This window comes from Sinocyclocheilus grahami, unplaced genomic scaffold (genome assembly GCF_001515645.1).
Source record: "Sinocyclocheilus grahami isolate Dianchi unplaced genomic scaffold, SAMN03320097.WGS_v1.1 scaffold73.1, whole genome shotgun sequence".
NCBI classification, from domain to species: domain Eukaryota; kingdom Metazoa; phylum Chordata; class Actinopteri; order Cypriniformes; family Cyprinidae; genus Sinocyclocheilus; species Sinocyclocheilus grahami.
The window spans coordinates 1291695-1309976 of NW_015505252.1; the positions used below are offsets into that span (position 1 = coordinate 1291695).

Genomic DNA, 18282 nt, shown 5'->3' on the forward strand with positions numbered 1-18282 from the left:
CACACACACACACACACACATATATATATATATATATATATATATATATATGTTTTTTATATTTTAAACATTAATTATTAAATTAATAAGATTTAAAAATTAATAAACAAATATTAAATACAACAATGTATGTGATTTCAGAACAGACATACGAGGAAAATATATTACCAAATCAATTATAAGTAATTATTTCAATTATAAGTTAATTGTTTAGCCAGTCACTATCAAGAGTAATTTATCAATTATAAACTATATTGGAAATTACAAATGATTATTAATATTATACATAAATTAAATATATAATAAATAAATTATATATATATACAATGTATTTATTATATATTTAATTTATGTATAATATTAATAATAATTTTTAATTTCCAATATAGTTTATAATTGATAAAATACACTTGGACAATTAACAGTACAATTAATATATTTAACAGGAAAAACTGTATGTATATAGGTGTGTACATATATATATATATATATATATATATATATATATATATTATATACATACAATACTGTTTTTCCTGTTAACTATATTAATTGTACTGTTAATTGTTCGGTAAGGAAAATTAATCAGACAATATTTTGATATTTTTACATTTTATGATTTAGTAACAGCTTTCCTCCTCAAGTTTGTTCCAAAATCACCTACATTGCTATCTTTTTAGCAAAAAAAACAAATATGTATATAACTACATATAACATGGTTCGGTGAGTCACACAGAAAGCTAAATATCCAGCACTGTCATCAATATAAACTTCTCTGAACCGTGTGTGAGAACACGTCTGTGATATGTGCTTGCATTTTTTGCATGAAGCGACATATGTGCATACAGTGTGAGACTGATCACTATGAAAGCTTGCATCTTGTGTGTGTGTGTGTGTGTGTGTGTGCACGTGTGTGAGAGCGCTTTGACAGACATCTGTCTCCTGTGCCCTGCAGCCTGGTTGGTTTTAATTAGGTAGAGCCAGAGGGCCCGAGGGCAGACAGGGGCTAGTCATAATCACTCTCACACACACACACACACACAGGCCAGCCTCCCCCTCACAATCCTCCACAAAAAAATGTCCTTTCAGAAAGAGCATCTCAAAAAAAAAAAAACCACACACACCCTCACACACACTCCATCTGTCTCAAACACACGTGTGAGATGTGTGTTTTACATGCATGATTAGTTTGATTAATGACATGTACATTTCGGTCAATTTGAGCGCTTAACTGCCTTCAATGCTTGTATTCACACACGAACGCCAGCACAATGCCATAACCATGAGTCCTGACTGTCTGTTGAAGGGGTGTCAATTACTGAATCACTGTGCAAGTTAATTGGTTTCGATGATAATAATTTGTAATTCCTGCAGCTCAGACAGCAGAGCATGGGTTTGATTTCCAGGGAATACGTGAAGTGATAAAATGTTTACCTTGAATGCAATGGATACATGCATCTGCTGAACTGCACAAATGTACATTTTAATTGTTCAATTTAGCTTTTTTTGCATTTTGACAGGCTTGAGAATGAAACTACATTTCCCATCATGCTCTGAGTAATGATAAAGTGTGTTTGTTTTATACTAATTATGTAATTATAACTTGTAAATAAATATAAATAAAACAGTTCAATTTTAAAATGTGTACATTTTTAAACATCAACTGAACTACTGTACATTATTTGTGCTTCTTTTTGTCACACTAGCACAAAAATCACAAATCTTGTTTGAGAAATGAAAAATAAAAATCAATTGTTTTCTTTATTTTAATTATGACTACAACTTCTAAATAGGGACAAAATAGTTCAACTTTTAAACATGTATTCTAATTACATAATTAGGAAAGAGAAATAAATTGCATGTTTGCTTTATTTTAATTACATAATTATGGCTTTAGCTCGGACATATACACAAATATATGAACTTCAACTGCACTAATGCACTTTATTTGCACTCTATTTTGCTGCACAAAAATCTCAAATCTTTGCTGAGATATGAAAAAGAGCAAGATATTGTATTTAATTTATTCTAATTACGTAATTACAATGTAATTAAACTTTTGAATATGTAAACTTAAACATAAGCTGCACTTGTGCACATTATTTGCGCTTCATTTTGTTGCACAAAAATGTCAAATCTTTGAGATATGAAATAGAAAAATACAACTGCGTGCTTATTTTATTTTAATTATGCGATTAATACTCTTAAATATAAACAAAATAGTTCAACTTTTAAATATGTAAGCTTTAAACATGTACTTTTAACCCAATAAAGCATGTGTACATCCCACAATTCTCTCTTTAAGCTGCTGCTGCTGCTACGAACTGAAAGACTCACCGAATCAAAATCACAGATAAAGCACCTTTTTCAAAAACGTCCACTATATATGTGTGTGTGTGTGTGTGTGTGTGTGTGTGTGTGTGTGTGTGTATGCGTGTGTGTAGAAGATAGCAGATAACACAGATGAAACCGTCCAAAAGACACAACACTTCCAGTAAAAACAGGAGTTGTAGTGTGGAAGGGTTCACTGATGACCTTGTCGCATATTTTGGGCTCTGTATGTGTGTGTGTCGTCCTTGGATGACTGTTTCCCACCCTAGTTGGTGGGTTTGTCTGTAAGTGGGCAGAGATGACAAATTTTTCCCACAAGCCCACACCCTGGAGCACCAAAGCCCCCACTCCCAGAATACATCTGTGCACGGCATCCCACACTGCAGATCCTAAGGCTAAGAAAACGGAATATAAACCTGACGAATGCATGCATCGGATTCGATCACAGTATCAAGAGACTAAAGAAATAAAAGTTTTTGGTGCTTGACTTTGCAAAACGCTATGGAGTTGTGAGTGCTTGCCAGGGTGTTGCTATGCAGATGATAGGATGTTTGTGTGGTTGCTAGGTAAAAAAATCACTTAATCAATTATTTAGTACAAAGCTGAGGAATCATTGATGTCTGGAGCACAAACACTGCAGCACTTTGTGATAGAGGTTTGAATTCATCTATAAATCTATGAGCAACAGTACTAGAGATGCTTGACTTGGTAAACTAGAAAGAAAGAAAGAAACATCTGACCCTACCTGAAATGAGACATCACAAGGTCACCAAACAGAAAAGAGAATATCAGTCCAGGTTCTGAACGTGTCTCGTCTTCGTCTGGATGCTGCTGTAAAATAAATAAATAAATAATTCTAACTGTATTTTAACTGCAAAAGATTTCTGAGGAATTTGATCTTCAACAGGGTTATTATAGTTAACCAAAACTATATATATATATACACAGTATATATATATAAAACATAATAATAAAATAAACGTTAACTGAAGTAAACAACTTAAACTTATTTTAGCAAACTAAAACTGAAAAAAAAAAGAATGAAAACTTTATACACAAATAAAAATTACAAAAAAATGAAATGAAAGCAGATGTAAAAATAAAAACTCAATATTAATAAATCTGTCATCTCAATTATACTAAAATATCAAGCATAAAAAACTAAAATAAACATAAAATAACAAAAATAATAATTAAAAATGTTTTATATTAAAATTACAAATATACTAAATATTTTTAATTTGTAGTTATTTAGAAAATTATAAGTTTACTAATGTTTTAAAGATCCCACAAACCAAAACACCGACAACAACACATCAACAACTTTATTTATATCCAAGGCCAAAAATTTTTTTTTAACCCTCTAAATCCTACTGTGTCATATTTGATATGCAAGTTTCTAAATGATCAAAACTTTGCTGTTAAACCTGTCACACACAATCTACTCCATTCCTTCTGTTGTCTGATCAATCGTTTCCTTCAGCTGGTGCATCACGTGTCTTTTTGCTTTCAAATCTTTACTGATTTTTATCAAGGAAACGCAAGAATAACTTTAATATTGTTAGTAATATTTCAAGATGAACACTTACTGGTCTAAAGTTGATTAAATCATACATCATTTTCGCACAAATCATGTTCAAATGTGACAAATATGATCATCAGGCTTTTGAGGAACATTTATTTATTCATCTCTCAATCAGCATTGCATTATATGTTTTGATCATTTAAATCTCATCTTACTAAGACACATTATTGGAGATATAGAGCGACGACTGATATTTAGATCATTTTATGAAAGTATCTGCTACACTGTAAAAAATGACCGTGAATTTAACGGTAAAAGACTGTAAAAATGCTACAGTAAAAACCTGTTAAATGATTAAAAACAGATTTCAGTACTTCAATAAGGTTGGTATATTAACATTATATCAGTTAATGAAATTACGGTATTTAACTAAATTTAAGTTAAAACCGTAAAACCTGAAACGTTGCTACCATATTTTTTACAGTAAAATTCCGGCAACCACAGCTGCCGTTTTTTTACCGTAAATTTTACAGAATTTTTTTTACAGTGTATACTGTTAGAAACATCTCGTGAATTTACATTACAATCAGAATTTCATCACTTTTTGGCTTTTTGAGTCTGAGCTCCATATTCTCACTATATCAGACTATACGAGCCATAAAAGCCTGATGTTTCAAATATGATACTCAACATAAAACACACATGCAAACTTTTCGTCTGAAGGTTGATTAAAGTGTTCCATTTTAACAAATGAGCATTTTTGGACTATTATTTAATATGTAAGGCTTTACAGGATTTAGCTGAACCACTGAAGAACATTTATTGAGAATATTTCGGTTTGGTCTGAAAACGCTTTAAATGTGTCTAATACAGGAATCTGTTTTAGGTCCACGCAGAATCACCCGTCTGAGGTTTCTATGACAACTAACTGAGAATACCTACAAATAACGTTGTGTGTTTTTAACTTAATAATAGACACACGTCTCCATCTCTTAAATTTCCCACTTTACATTCGTCACGTTCACGGCAGGACAAAGAAGTCCACTGAAATCACATTTTACCCAGAATCCCCCAGTAAAACGCTGGGGTTGGTATTAAGTAACTTGTGCTGGTTGAAAAGCAGGTTGTGATGAATCTGTCATAAATTACATAACTAGGTGGATTCTTGATGTCATTTAGGAAATCCTGTCCATGTTAAAGCGTCGAGTCATGATTTAAAGAGACAGACACGGCGGAAAAATGTCACAGTGCCAAAAAACACAAACGAGGCAGAGAGAGACTGTAATAGTTTTATGGATTCTGAAACAATAGATTTGAAGGAAACACACTTTTTTCCACACAAAGACTAGCTGTATTTGTTAAAAGGTACTGCCATTTCTGAGAGTAAAATCTCTCTGTCTGCTTACAGAAATGCAGACAACCTTTGCAGTGAATTGATTGGCTGATTGAACTTTTTGATTTTGATTGTGGCATAATTTGAAAAATCTTTGATTATTCACATCGTTTGGAATTTTTAGTTCATTTTTGACCGGATGCAAGTAGCAAAGCAGACAATTTTACTATTGTTATTAAAATAAAATTTCTCTCATTTAAAGAAATCTGAAAGATGTTACGTTAAACTACAAACTAAAGAAAGATAATAAATATTCATGAGTAGGATAAATGCATGACAAATGCCAACTTTGACTCACAGAATCAGCTAAAAGCTTTTGTGTCAAAAACTACAACACTGTCAGATGCGTCAAATCCCACCACTCTATTTTTCAAGCCAAAAAACCAAAAAGTATACACTACTTTCTTTTAATTGCATCTTTCTGGTTCTTTTTTAAGAGTATAAAAATATTTAGTTTTACCAAGACATAATTACTGTCATAATTGTGCTTTAATTATTAGCTTTTATGACTTCGATGACATTCAGTAAATGTTTTATTAATATTTTAATATAGTATATAAATTAATATAATGTTATATATATATATATTTATTTATTTTTTTAAAGAAAATAATGATATATTATTAAATGTATTTTACAAATTACAATATTTATATTATATTCAGGATAATTTCCCCCCCCCAGTCATTGGAAATGGAAATTTTTCAAATGGAGAAACAATATCACATTTTACCTGTCTTCTCCCTATAAATTGTTTGTGGCTCTCTACATACAACATTAAAGTGCATTAAACACATATATAACATTATAACATAATGCACCTGCTACACATTAAAAACCACATTAAACCGTAATCCTTCATCTTTCTCTTTTACCACATTAAATGACAGTAAATAAAAAGTGGGAGTTGGAAGAACGAATGTACTCGACACACAACTGCGAGTATAAGTTTACACGTTAACTAACTGATTAGCCGTCAACCTCTGGTTTCAGTTTCAACGAAGGGAAATTGAACAGCCCTGTTGAGGAACACGCTGTCTGAGCTGCAATATGGGTCAAACCGCATGTATAAAACAACCAACTTCTAATTAACTAGAAAGTCATAACGTCTCCATTCTGACATTATATAACATGTCGTTTAATTAAACTGACACACATGCTAAATATAAGCAGCAAATCTGCACTGTGTGCCACATAGGAAACAATTCAAAATAGTAGGTACTGAATACTACTCTTACTCAACCATATATGCTTTTGCACTGCAGTGTTATTTTAGTATCATTGACTATTATAACTTTGGGTATATACTTCTGGTTTGATAATATTTTGAATTAGATATGTTTATCTCATTTTATGTTTATATTTTCGGTTTTAATTTTAGTGAAAGTTTCCGTTATTTTGTGGTGTTTTTGTCATTTATTATTTAGTTTTTTAATGTCTTTTTAAATGTTTTTTAAAAATAGTTCATATTTATTTTAGTATATATATATATATATATTTCTTGATCTATTATATGATCAGAATGCCACATGTATACATGAATATAAAATAAGTTATTGTGATTTTTTTTAATTCAGTTTAAGATGCCAACTGGACCCCACTAACTGAATTAAATGCATTGAAATCATGTGTTTGTTTTTTTTATGCATTCCATATACTTTTTGCCATGCAGTATTTAGCAATATTTTCATTTTATATATAGATAATTTTAATATATATATATATATATATATATAAATTATTGGAGATTATCACAGCACATTTGACAAGAAAACACTATTTCAATCTTTCTACTTCAATATTTCATGTTTACTTCAGAGTTTCTTGCAGTTACTGTGTAGTTAATTGTGAAACCGACTGGTTTCTACACTAAACTCTGAACTTCAGGTCTTCCACCTTGTTCCTTCGTCTAATTCATCTTCTGAAGTCACAGCAGATGCATATATAGAACTGGTACTTTTCTCTCTCTTCCTTCATTTGTGCCCAAGTTCGAGTTGCAAACCCTTCACGAATAAAACTAAAAATTCATTTTGTCTGACCCCAAATCAGAGGGTTTGTGCACCATGGGCTTTATTACATACTAAGCTTAAACTGTGTTGTGGAGGAGGATGGGTATTATTATCCTGAGCTTCCCACCCAGCTATAAAAACTACATCGCTGCTCTAGAGTAGATCCACCTCCTCTCTCTCTCTCTCTCTCTCGCTCTTTCTCTCTCGCTCTTTCTGTGTGAAGAGGGCTGAACGCAGATTAAAAACAGTGTAAATTACTGTTTGTAGCAGCTGAAGTGCGTGATGCAGGTGTCTGTAGCGTCTTGCTTCATATAATTACCAAACAGATGAACTACAGCAGACGTTACACAACGGCTGTGTGTAATCCTAACGAGGCTCTTTAAGTGTCATTTACGTTCGTTCTGATCTGTCGCTGGGTGAATCAGTCTACGGGTAAAAAGCAGCTCAAATATACAGCAGAACTCAGGCCAAGACACGAGGCCAAACTTACACGCCGCACTTTATTATGTTTTCTTTAACTTTGTTGAACAAGGTCCTGGTTTAAGACTGTGGTCTGTCCTCAATTTGTATTAAGAGTACTTGACAACTAACTTGGACAAAAAATTTTTTCTTTTACTGAAATCATAAATATACATACACACATAGATACATGCATATAGAATAAATGTAAAATAGATATAAAATTAGATATAATAGATACAAATAAATAGATATAGAATATTTAAAATAAAAAATTTGGTTTTATGATATTATAATAAAATAATATATAATTATAAATATATAATAAATAATATCAAATTAATACTAAGATAGATGATGGATATATATATATTCATATATTTTATATAAATAAATAAAAAGTTTTACGATATTATGATATCATAAAACAAATAAAATTAAATATTAAATAATTATATATATATATATATATATATATATAGTAAGGATCTATCTCATCGCAACTCAGCACATTTTTTATGTTTACACACACCAGGAATTTGTCTCGGTGACTGAAAAACTTCCAGTGCACAGAGACAACAGCAATACACACACACACACACACACACACACACACACACACATATATATATATATATATAAAACAATAAAATAGGAAATAATTCTAAATTGTTGCATATATATTTATATGCAGTATATATTTTATTTGTGTGTGTGTGTGTGTATGTTTGTATGTATGTATGCATGCATGTATGTTCAAACACTTAGAAACAAAAAAACATTTACCAAAAAAAACAACAAATAAATCTGAAAAATCTAATTGTTAAAACTGTTAACATGACAAAATGCTTGCTGTGTCACTTCAGCTACCAGTTAACAAAACTAACAACAAAATTTCATATATTTCAACTCAAAACTAGTCAGAATTTAATGCACATGTTTAAACCTGATGCCAGAACCTCAAAATGTATAACTCAAGACTGTCGAAACAACACACGTATGTCTGAAAAATTCTAAACTGAAACGGAAATCAGGTTCACAGTAACCAAAACCACCATTAAACCGTTTGCTGTGTGTTATATGCAAATCAGGCCTTCAGCTGTTCACATGCAGAGCGTTTATCATCTACAGCACTGAGATGAACCGTATTTAAATCCAAAGCCTCCTATTGGCTGATTGGCGTGCCGTCGCTCGAGCAGTAGGCACTTCTGTCTGTAAACAGGGCCGTGAGTCTCAGCGAAGCACTAATAGACTAAAACCTACAGGTGCCCCTGCAGGTGAGGCCCCTAAATGATCTCCCTCAGGACCCACGAACCCACGGCTGGATTTAGCCAATTTAGCAGCAGTCTGAGTCGCCGTGAGTCTGAGCAGCGTGACACGTGCTCGCTCCTGTCTGAGACTCCAGCCCTGCCTCCCTAAAGAGGCCATGATGAAATATCTCTCACAAATGTGAACGGTTTTAACTTTAGGAGAAGATGTTGCAACTTTACCCTATCAAGAGTTGGTCATCTTTGCATCACAAAGTCAGACGAGACATCCGGTGTGCACCAAATGCATGCATTTAACCTGCAAAACACAGAGTCAGCACGCTCCGACTTCACATTAACGAACAATCGCTATTAATTGTTAAGTCTTAAAAGTCTTGTCCCATTTAAGACGATCATCAAAGCTCGCGTGTGTGTACGCATTTAGTTCAAGCATCAAACACAGGTGTGCTATTTTGAATGATCAAAGGACTGAGGGGGTAGTTTGGGTTTTTACTCACGGCGTCATTTATGTTTTGAGATATGGCACATTATGATTGATGTTGAACTGAAGTATTAGTAATGTAGAGAAGAAAATAGGAAAAAAGGTTATTAATCATGGCACTTAAATCACACCGCATGCATTCATTTCTGAAAGCTGCTCAATTCAGTCCGATTCGCAAATACAGTAGGTTCAACTGATTCATTTAAATGAATTTGTGAATCAAAACGTGTGAATTTTTGCAATGAGGATGACGCTAACTTTTTGTTGTTGTTGTTTGTTGCAGTGCTGCTCCTGAATAGCGGAAGCACTGATACACGCACACGCATGCATCTTTTTCAAATGACAAACGCATCTGTGCTGAAATGAGTGTGTGGCACTTTGTGGGGCTAAAAGGGGTATTTTCTTCACCTCTTTACACAAACTGTAGACACCAGAACAGATCCTCAGATTATCTTGAAACATCCTTTACAATCAAGCATGACATTTGATATGGCCGACAATGATCTGGCATGAAACAAAATGCAGCTGAAAATGAAAATCTGAAAATGCTCATTTTATTAAGCAACTTTTATCAATCAAAAGTTTCTTAGGCTATACATGAATCTGTGCTTGTAAAAAAATCTGGATTTGATTCTTCATGTCATTAACAGTCAAACTAATCCGATTTACTGAAACAATAATGAATGTCTGACTGCCAAAATGTGTTGACCACAAAAGCAACTTAATACACATCTGCAGAAAAATCTCCTGCACTCCAACTGATCATCAAATCACTTTGAAGAAAAGTGCAAACACGGATGATGGACAAACAGCTGCGGTCCAGTCGAAGATACCCATCTGAAGCATTACTGCTTCACTAGCAGAGCCACATCAACAGTTTAGACAGGATTTCAGATAGCATCTATCACTGAGGTGTGTGTGAGTCCGTTTTTGCCTACATACTGGGAACAACAGCTTAATAATGTCAATGAAAATGTCAAAATGCATGAAAAAAAATGCATAAAAGTTTCAGTGCAAAAACTGATGTAAGAATTCATAAATCAAGATACATTTACTTGACTTCTAAAAAATTATCAAAATTAGGTGTTTTGCTTAAAACAAGAAAAAAACTTGTTTCAAGATGCATTTACTTAAGAAGGAAAATGACTTAGGATATTAAGTCTTGTTTTTTTTATGTAATTGAAATGAGTTTATGCTCAAAACAAGTTTATGCTTAATTCAAAGAGAAAACAAGATTTTCTTTTTCTGACCCCACTGACAGATATTATTCTTGTTTTAAGCAAAAACGTAAACCCCCCCCCAGACTTGATATCTTGCATCATGATTTACATTTTTTTCGATATTTGTACTGGAAAATAAGACAAAAATCCTTCAGATATTAACTCTTGTTCACTTGATCCTTCAAATTAAGTGATATTATGCTTAAAACAAGAACAAATATCTGTTAATGGGATCAGAAAAGTACACTTACTTCAAAGAAAAACAAGATTATTTTTCTGACCTCATTAATAGATATTTTTCTTGTATTAAGAATAAACTCAATTCATTTAGATTTTTTTTAAACAAGACTTATCTTAAGTTATTTTGATTCTCAAGTAAATGTATCTTCTGCAGATAAAAATTACAAATCACAAAATGCAAAAGAATTTCTTATAGATTTACAGGTAGAATAATCAGTAGTATTAATAATTCGCTTTCTACAGAACCAGCAGGAGTCTGTGGTGCGTCTTCATGTAGATTGCGTCATATGGAGGGAGTAAATTGTGAAGGTCTGAAGGAGTTATTCAGTGTTAAGCGAGTGCGGAGGGGCCAGTGGGCCCTCAAACACGCACTGTAATTATGGAAGTGAGTGAGGAGGTGTGGGGGCCGGCCGGAGAAACGCATGCGTTCCCAGGGTGGGTGGGAGACCTCACTGTGTCTCTCTTCCTTCTTTTTCACTCCCTCCCTAATGTTGTTTTTAGCTCCGAAAGCCTATTTAACTTGGCTGGATTTTCCAGGGTGGGGCACCGCTTTTTTTGTTGTTTAGTTTTGCCCAACCTGTCAGGGAACTTCTGGGGACATGAGATCTCATCCTTCCCTCTTCCTCTGTCTTTCTCTTTTTTTCTGTGAAAAGTTTGCAGTTAAATGGGAGTGTTTGTGTTGTTTATACACATTTAAAAAATAAAAATTAAAAAATGTCACACATACTAGTGTTTAGTATTATTGAGATACTATTATAGTTATTAACATTTTAGATCTGAATTTTTGATTTTTTTTATATATATATATTTTGTTATCATCTTAATTTTAGTTAAACTTGTGTGTTTTTGTCATTTTTAGTCGTTTTTGATTTTCTATCTCTATAGTTTTATATATGCCTATTTCATTTTATTAATAATATGTGACCCTGGAGCACAAAAGCAGTGTTAAGTCGCTGGGGTATATTTGTAGCAATAGCCAAAAATACATTGTATGAAATTATTGATTTTCTTTTATGCCAAAAATCATTTTTCATGTTCCATGAAGATATTTTGTAAATTTACTACCGTAAATATATCAGAACTAAATTTTTGATGAGTAATATGCATTGCTTAGAACTTCATTTGGACAACTTTAAAGGAGATTTTCTCAATATTTAGATTTTTTTGCTCAGATTCCAGATTTTCAAATAGTTGCATCTCGGCCAAATATTGTCCGATCCTAACAAACCATACATCAATGGAAAGATTATTTATCAGATGATGTATAAATCTCAATATCCAAAAATTGACCCTTATGACTGGTTTTGTGGTCCAGGGTCACATATAATAAATTTTCTGCTAAACTTTAAGCTAAACTTCCGTGTAATATACTCTTTAAAAACTCTCTCACTCTCTCCCTCTCTCTCTCTCTCTCTCTCTATATATATATTATAATTTTTTATTCATTTTTGTTTTAGTTATTTTAATACATCAAGTTATTCTAATTTAAAATGAGAAATGTTGCTTTGGCAACTAGCTGAAATAAAGTTCTTTTAAAATATTCTATTTAATTTCAGTTTACATTTTTCAAGTAATGAAAAGTTTTCTAATGGTTTATAAATATATATTATCTACAATATCTTACTATTCTAAGTTCATTTCCAATCCAGGCTAAATGTAATCCATTATTTCTGTCACATCTATATATATTTTTACCTGAAGGGTCACATTGTTTGATAAACAAGGTTCTTAATTTAAAAGATACGTTCCTTGTTAGTGGACTATATGTTCAAACTGTAATTACAGCAACCGTCTCCTAGCAACAGTGGAAGGGACATTAAAATGTTGATTGGTAAGCGCTGAGCTCAATATTATAGAGAATAAAGACAGACAATGGACAAGAAGTAAAACACCAATAGCTCATTTACTTTGGCGCACAGGCCGTTTTTGGACCATTGAACGCCAGTCGACAGCTCCGGTGGCGGCGGGACGTATGAAAGCATCCATCCACATGCCTGCAGTGACCACGGGGACGAGACACACTGAGATTAAACTCTATTCATAGCCATGAATGAAGGACAATGCTGCCAAAACGCCTCTTAAAAAGTCGCTGTAAACATTTCAGGAAATCCGCAGGTACAATTCAGGCTCCATTCATGTAGGCCTGTAGTTTAAGAGCATCTGAACGGAGGTCTGCAAAATACAGCTTTTCCAATCCTTTATTATTTTTGGACAGTGTTCTGTAGAAGTACACTTCTAAACTAGACTTAAGTAAAGTATAACAATAAGAAAAAAAAGGATTCAACATTTTGCATTTAAAGTAGCTGCAATTAAACAGCATCGGCCTCTCATGAAACACGAGTGAATCTGGGGGCGATGGGTGACGTTTACTCAAGCCCTGACACTTTTTTCCCGTGGAAAGCAGAAACTAGAGCCTGACCCCTTTTGCCTTCCTGTGCTGTGCTTTTTTCCGAATGTGACAAAGATAAGTGTCAGCTTTTCTCACAATGCAAACCATCAGATTTAATTCACTATCTTTTGAGGCCTTCACAACAAAATAGCTTCTGCTATCAATGTATACGGCGTGAAAAGCAGAAGCCAGTGGAGTTGTTGTTTGATCGCAATCGGAGAGAACCAGAAACAGAGATTTGCTCCTCAGACGCTCGACGGGAGCTAATTAATTATCTGATTGTGCATGCGACGCGTCCTCTTAAACCGCAAAGTGCACAGAGTAACGCACTTTTGCAGAAACGAGCATCTTTAACTCAAATCTCATTTTCAGTCGATTATTGTGGGGCTGGCCAAAAAAATCTTTTTCCATATCTTTTGCTATCAATATTTATCATGATATTCCTTTTAATGGGAAGGGAAATGCATTCCACATGTCTGTTAGATGTTGAAAATGAATGAATACATCATTTGTTTGTTTATAAGGAAACTTCATAGAGTAAAATCAATCCTTTATTCTGTGTCTTCTATTTGATTTTTTTCTGGATTCTGTGTTTTATGATTTCATATCAATTTATCATCAAAAATGGTTTGTAATTAGATTCTTTTAACATGCAATCAATTGAAAATATAATCAAACTTCATAGAGTAAAATCGTTTTTCGTATTTTTTTATGATTTATTACAAATGTATAATCAAAATGGTGTCTAATGAATTTAATCAATATTTTAACATGCAATCAAATGAAAATATAATTAATTCACAACAAACTTTGCATTTTTATTTTTTGCCAATTAAAATGTTGCCCAACAATGAGTGAAAAAATATCTTGGTTGCATGATATTCCCTAAATAATAATAATAATAGTAGTAGTAGTAATAGGAGAAGTGCACTGTAAAAAATGTGTTTTCAATAAAAAAATTGTAAATTGTCAATGTAAATAAAAATTATTGAATCATGTTTTAAAAAACATACTATTTCAGTTTTTCTATTTCAAAATTTCACATTTAATTCAATGTTACTTGCTGTTTCTTTGTAATTATTTGTGAAATGCACTAGCAATTTCTGAGTGAAATTTATTTTAAACCAATTTTTTTTTCAGTATACATTTTACAATAGTAATACATTTCTGTCAAGTTAAAAGTCAACTTTTATTTTGTCGGTTTGTAGTGAAGAGCTAGATGATCTCTAGATGTAGGCTAAGTATTTTACTTAAATGACTTAAAAATGCATTATTAATATTATGGAATGGACCTTGGAGCACAAAACCAGTCATAAGTAGCATGGCTAAATTTGTAGCAATAGCCAGCAGTACGTTGTATGGATCAAAATTATTATTATTATTTTTCTTTTATGCCAAAAATCATTAGGATATTCAGTAAAGATCATGTTCCATGAAGACATTTTGTAAATTTCCTACCGTAAATATATCAGAACTTAATTTTTGATTACTTCATTTGGACAACTTTAAAGATGATTTTCTCAATATTTAGATTTTTTTGCACCCTCAGATTCCAGATTTTCAAATAGCTGTATCTAAGTCAATTATTGTCCTATCCTAACAAACCATGGAAGGAATGGAATGGAAAGCTTATTTGTTCAGTTACTCAATTTAAAAATTGCCCCTTATGACTGGTTTTGTGGTCCATGGTCACAAATATCTATTTATCGCCCAGTCTTATTTTAATGCATGACAGCTCTGACCGATTTCACTTTTTTACCTGCACACAGACTCCTCGGAGAGGATGGCGCACACAGACGAGGACCTGATCGGAATCCCCTTCCCGAACCACAGCAACGACGTCCTGTGCAGTCTTAACGAGCAGCGGCGGGACGGCCTGCTTTGCGACGTCATCCTAGTGGTCCAGGACCAGGAGTACCGCACCCATCGCTCCGTCCTGGCTGCCTGCAGCCAGTACTTCAAAAAACTCTTCACGGTGGCCACCGGCTCCAGCCAGGACTCCAACCAGCACGCCATCTACGAGCTGGACTTCGTGGCGCCGGAATCGTTGACGGCCATTCTGGAGTTCGCGTACACGTCGACGCTGACGGTGACAGCATCCAATGTCAAGGAGATCCTGAGTGCCGCCAGGCTCCTGGAAATTCCCTGCATTATAAACGTTTGTCTGGAAATCATGGACACGGGAGGAGGTGGAGAACGAGGAGGAGGACCTCCGGAAGGAGAGGAGTTTGAGGGAGATGACGAGGAAGACGAGGATGAAGAAGATGAGGAAGAAATGGAGGAGGAGGTTGACTCCAAAGATGGAGAATTTGAGGACAACAATAGCGAGAAATCCACACAAGGAGCCGAAAACCAAGAGGAACTCAAAGTTTGGGAGAATGGGAGGACGAATAGCCCACCTTGTAGCTCCCAACAAGGAGCGCCAAACCCGGATGGCCAAGAATCGCAAAGACGCCAATCGGACACTCCGGAAGACCAGAAACCAAGAGGGCCGGAGGGATTGGAGGGCCGGGCGCTGAAGGACTTCTCGATAGAGTCTTTACTTCAAGAGGGACTCTATCCAAAAATGCCAGGCCTGGAAAGAGGCGCCGGATTCTCACCCCTTCTCCCAGGCTTCTATCCTCCCATGTGGGCGGCAGAATTCCCAGGCTACCCTCAGATTCTGGAGCGCCGACACCCTTCCCACCCTTTCCCCAATGCTTCACTAGAAAACGGCCCTTTGGACCTTGCGGTCAAGAAAGAAGTCATCAAAGAAGAGCTGAAGGATGAGCCTACAAACCCTATCCTGCACAGAGACTTCCTCAAAGACTTCATGAGTCCAGGGTTGGGAATAACCTCTGACCCCAGCCTCGGTCCGATCAAAGAGGGAGCGGAGCTGCGGTCCTACCTGAGTTTTCTTTCCGCCTCCCACCTTGGGACGCTGTTTCCTCCGTGGCAGCTGGAGGAGGAGAGGAAGATGAAGCCCAAGGCGTCACAGCTTGTGAAGTGAAAAGCTGCAGGTTTGTAAGAAATAAATCCATCGTTAAGATCTTTTTAACTTCAAACCATTGCTTCCAGCTAAAATACAAGTCCATAATCCGTAACATTGCTTTCTCCAGTGAAAAAGTCATCTTGTCTGAATCAGGAGAGAAATATGCACTGATCGAGCACTGTTTACAAGCCAAAACAGCTGGTGGATTTTGATCTGAGAGACAACAGGAGATGGACTTGTTCCACTGGAGGAAGAGTTATTATGGATTATGGATGCACATTTTGCCCAGAAGTGAGGCTTTGAAGTTAAAAACATCTTAATGCTGGATTTGTTTCTTACAAACATGCAGCTTTTCACTTCACAAGATGTTAACTGATGGACTGGAGTGGTGTGGATGACTTGTGGTTTATTGTGATGTTTTTATCAGCTGTTTGGACTCTCATTCTGACGGCACCCATTCACTGCAGAAGATCCATTGCCGAGCAAAAACGCACATTTTTTGGGTGAACTGTTCGTTTGATTGTTGTTTTTCTCTTTCTCAGGCAAGACAAGCTGAAGATTCACATGCGCAAGCACACCGGCGAGAGGCCATACATCTGCCTGCACTGCAACTCTAAGTTCGTTCACAACTACGACCTGAAGAACCACTTGCGCATCCACACCGGCGTGCGGCCGTACCAATGCGAGCACTGCTACAAGAGCTTCACGCGCTCCGACCACCTTCACCGGCACATCAAGCGGCAGAGCTGCCGCGTCTCACGCCCGCGACGGGGCCGAAAGCCCTCCGCCTGGAGGTCCACCAACTTCCTCTTCCCTCCAGATCCCAACGCCCTCCAAGCGGACAGGACGATGCGGATTCCCACCGCCGGTGGCACCCCCTTGCTGGGGAAACAGCAGCCTACGGGAGGAAAAACGCTAGAGGACGTCGACGGTGGCAGCCGAGAAACGGACAGAAAGCTCATCTCAGAGGATGTGAACAGAAAGCGGGGCGTGTTTGCTTTCGCCGTGGCGACGGAGAACGTTCTGCCACACCCGCCTTTCTATTCGGCGACCTCTGACCCCTGGGCCGTGAGACTGGAACGAGCTCCGCCCATTCCCGAGGCCGCAAAGTGACTTTTGTTAATTCCTTGAAACAGCTGCTCGCTTCGGACGCCACAAAGTCTTTACGAACCGGGTTCAGACTCTGTAATATTAAATGGGAATTACATTTATTTGTTTTTGTTTGTTTCATAAGTCAGCTTCCATACGGGATGACAGGGATTTTAAAAAGCCTACTTTTTAAATGACTAGATTTGTTAATATCTTGAATGTGCATTTGTTCAAGCTGTTTGTTAAAGGTACAAGACATTAAGAAAATGAGATACGGACTATAAATGCCATTTGTGCCATACACAATTTTTATTGCGGAAAATCATTCAGTACCCTTATGTTTTAGCATAAATATCAAAATCCATAATTAAACCGATTCAAAGAGTTCATATAAATAGTTGATCTAATTTCTTTTCCACTGGCCAAGTAATATTTCATTTTTTAAACAATTCAAAATTAATGCAGTTTTGCTGATAAGGTGAACATCTTTTAGCTATTTTTAGCCTAATTTATGGCAGTGTAAATAGAATTGTCTGACTAGGCGCACTGGCAAAAATTAGCCTATTTAAAAAAAAAAAAACATTTAAAGCAAATGCCCATTTTGTGCATACGCAACATTCATAAATGAGACCCCAGGACTTTATGAACTTGAATATTACACATTTACTAAAAGTAGTTAATGCAAAGTTACCAGGGTTTTGAAATCAAAGGTGTTTTGGCAAAATCACCATTAGAACTCAACTTAAAATGGTCACAGCAAAAGTCACCATTTAAAACATTTAAGATTGACAAATTAACATTAATGTTAGCCAGTAAACGAGAACACTTCAAAAACTTACAAATCATTTATTTCTACCAAAAACACTATAGGAATGAGACTTCAAATGAGTAACATTGCTGGTCACTA

General features: G+C 35.1%; 1 pseudogene; it reads left to right on the forward strand.

The window, feature by feature from the left end:
* Positions 1 to 17592, forward strand: part of LOC107585658 (zinc finger and BTB domain-containing protein 7C-like) — a 25682-nt pseudogene extending 8090 nt beyond the window's left edge.
* The last annotated feature ends 690 nt before the right edge of the window (positions 17593 to 18282 follow it).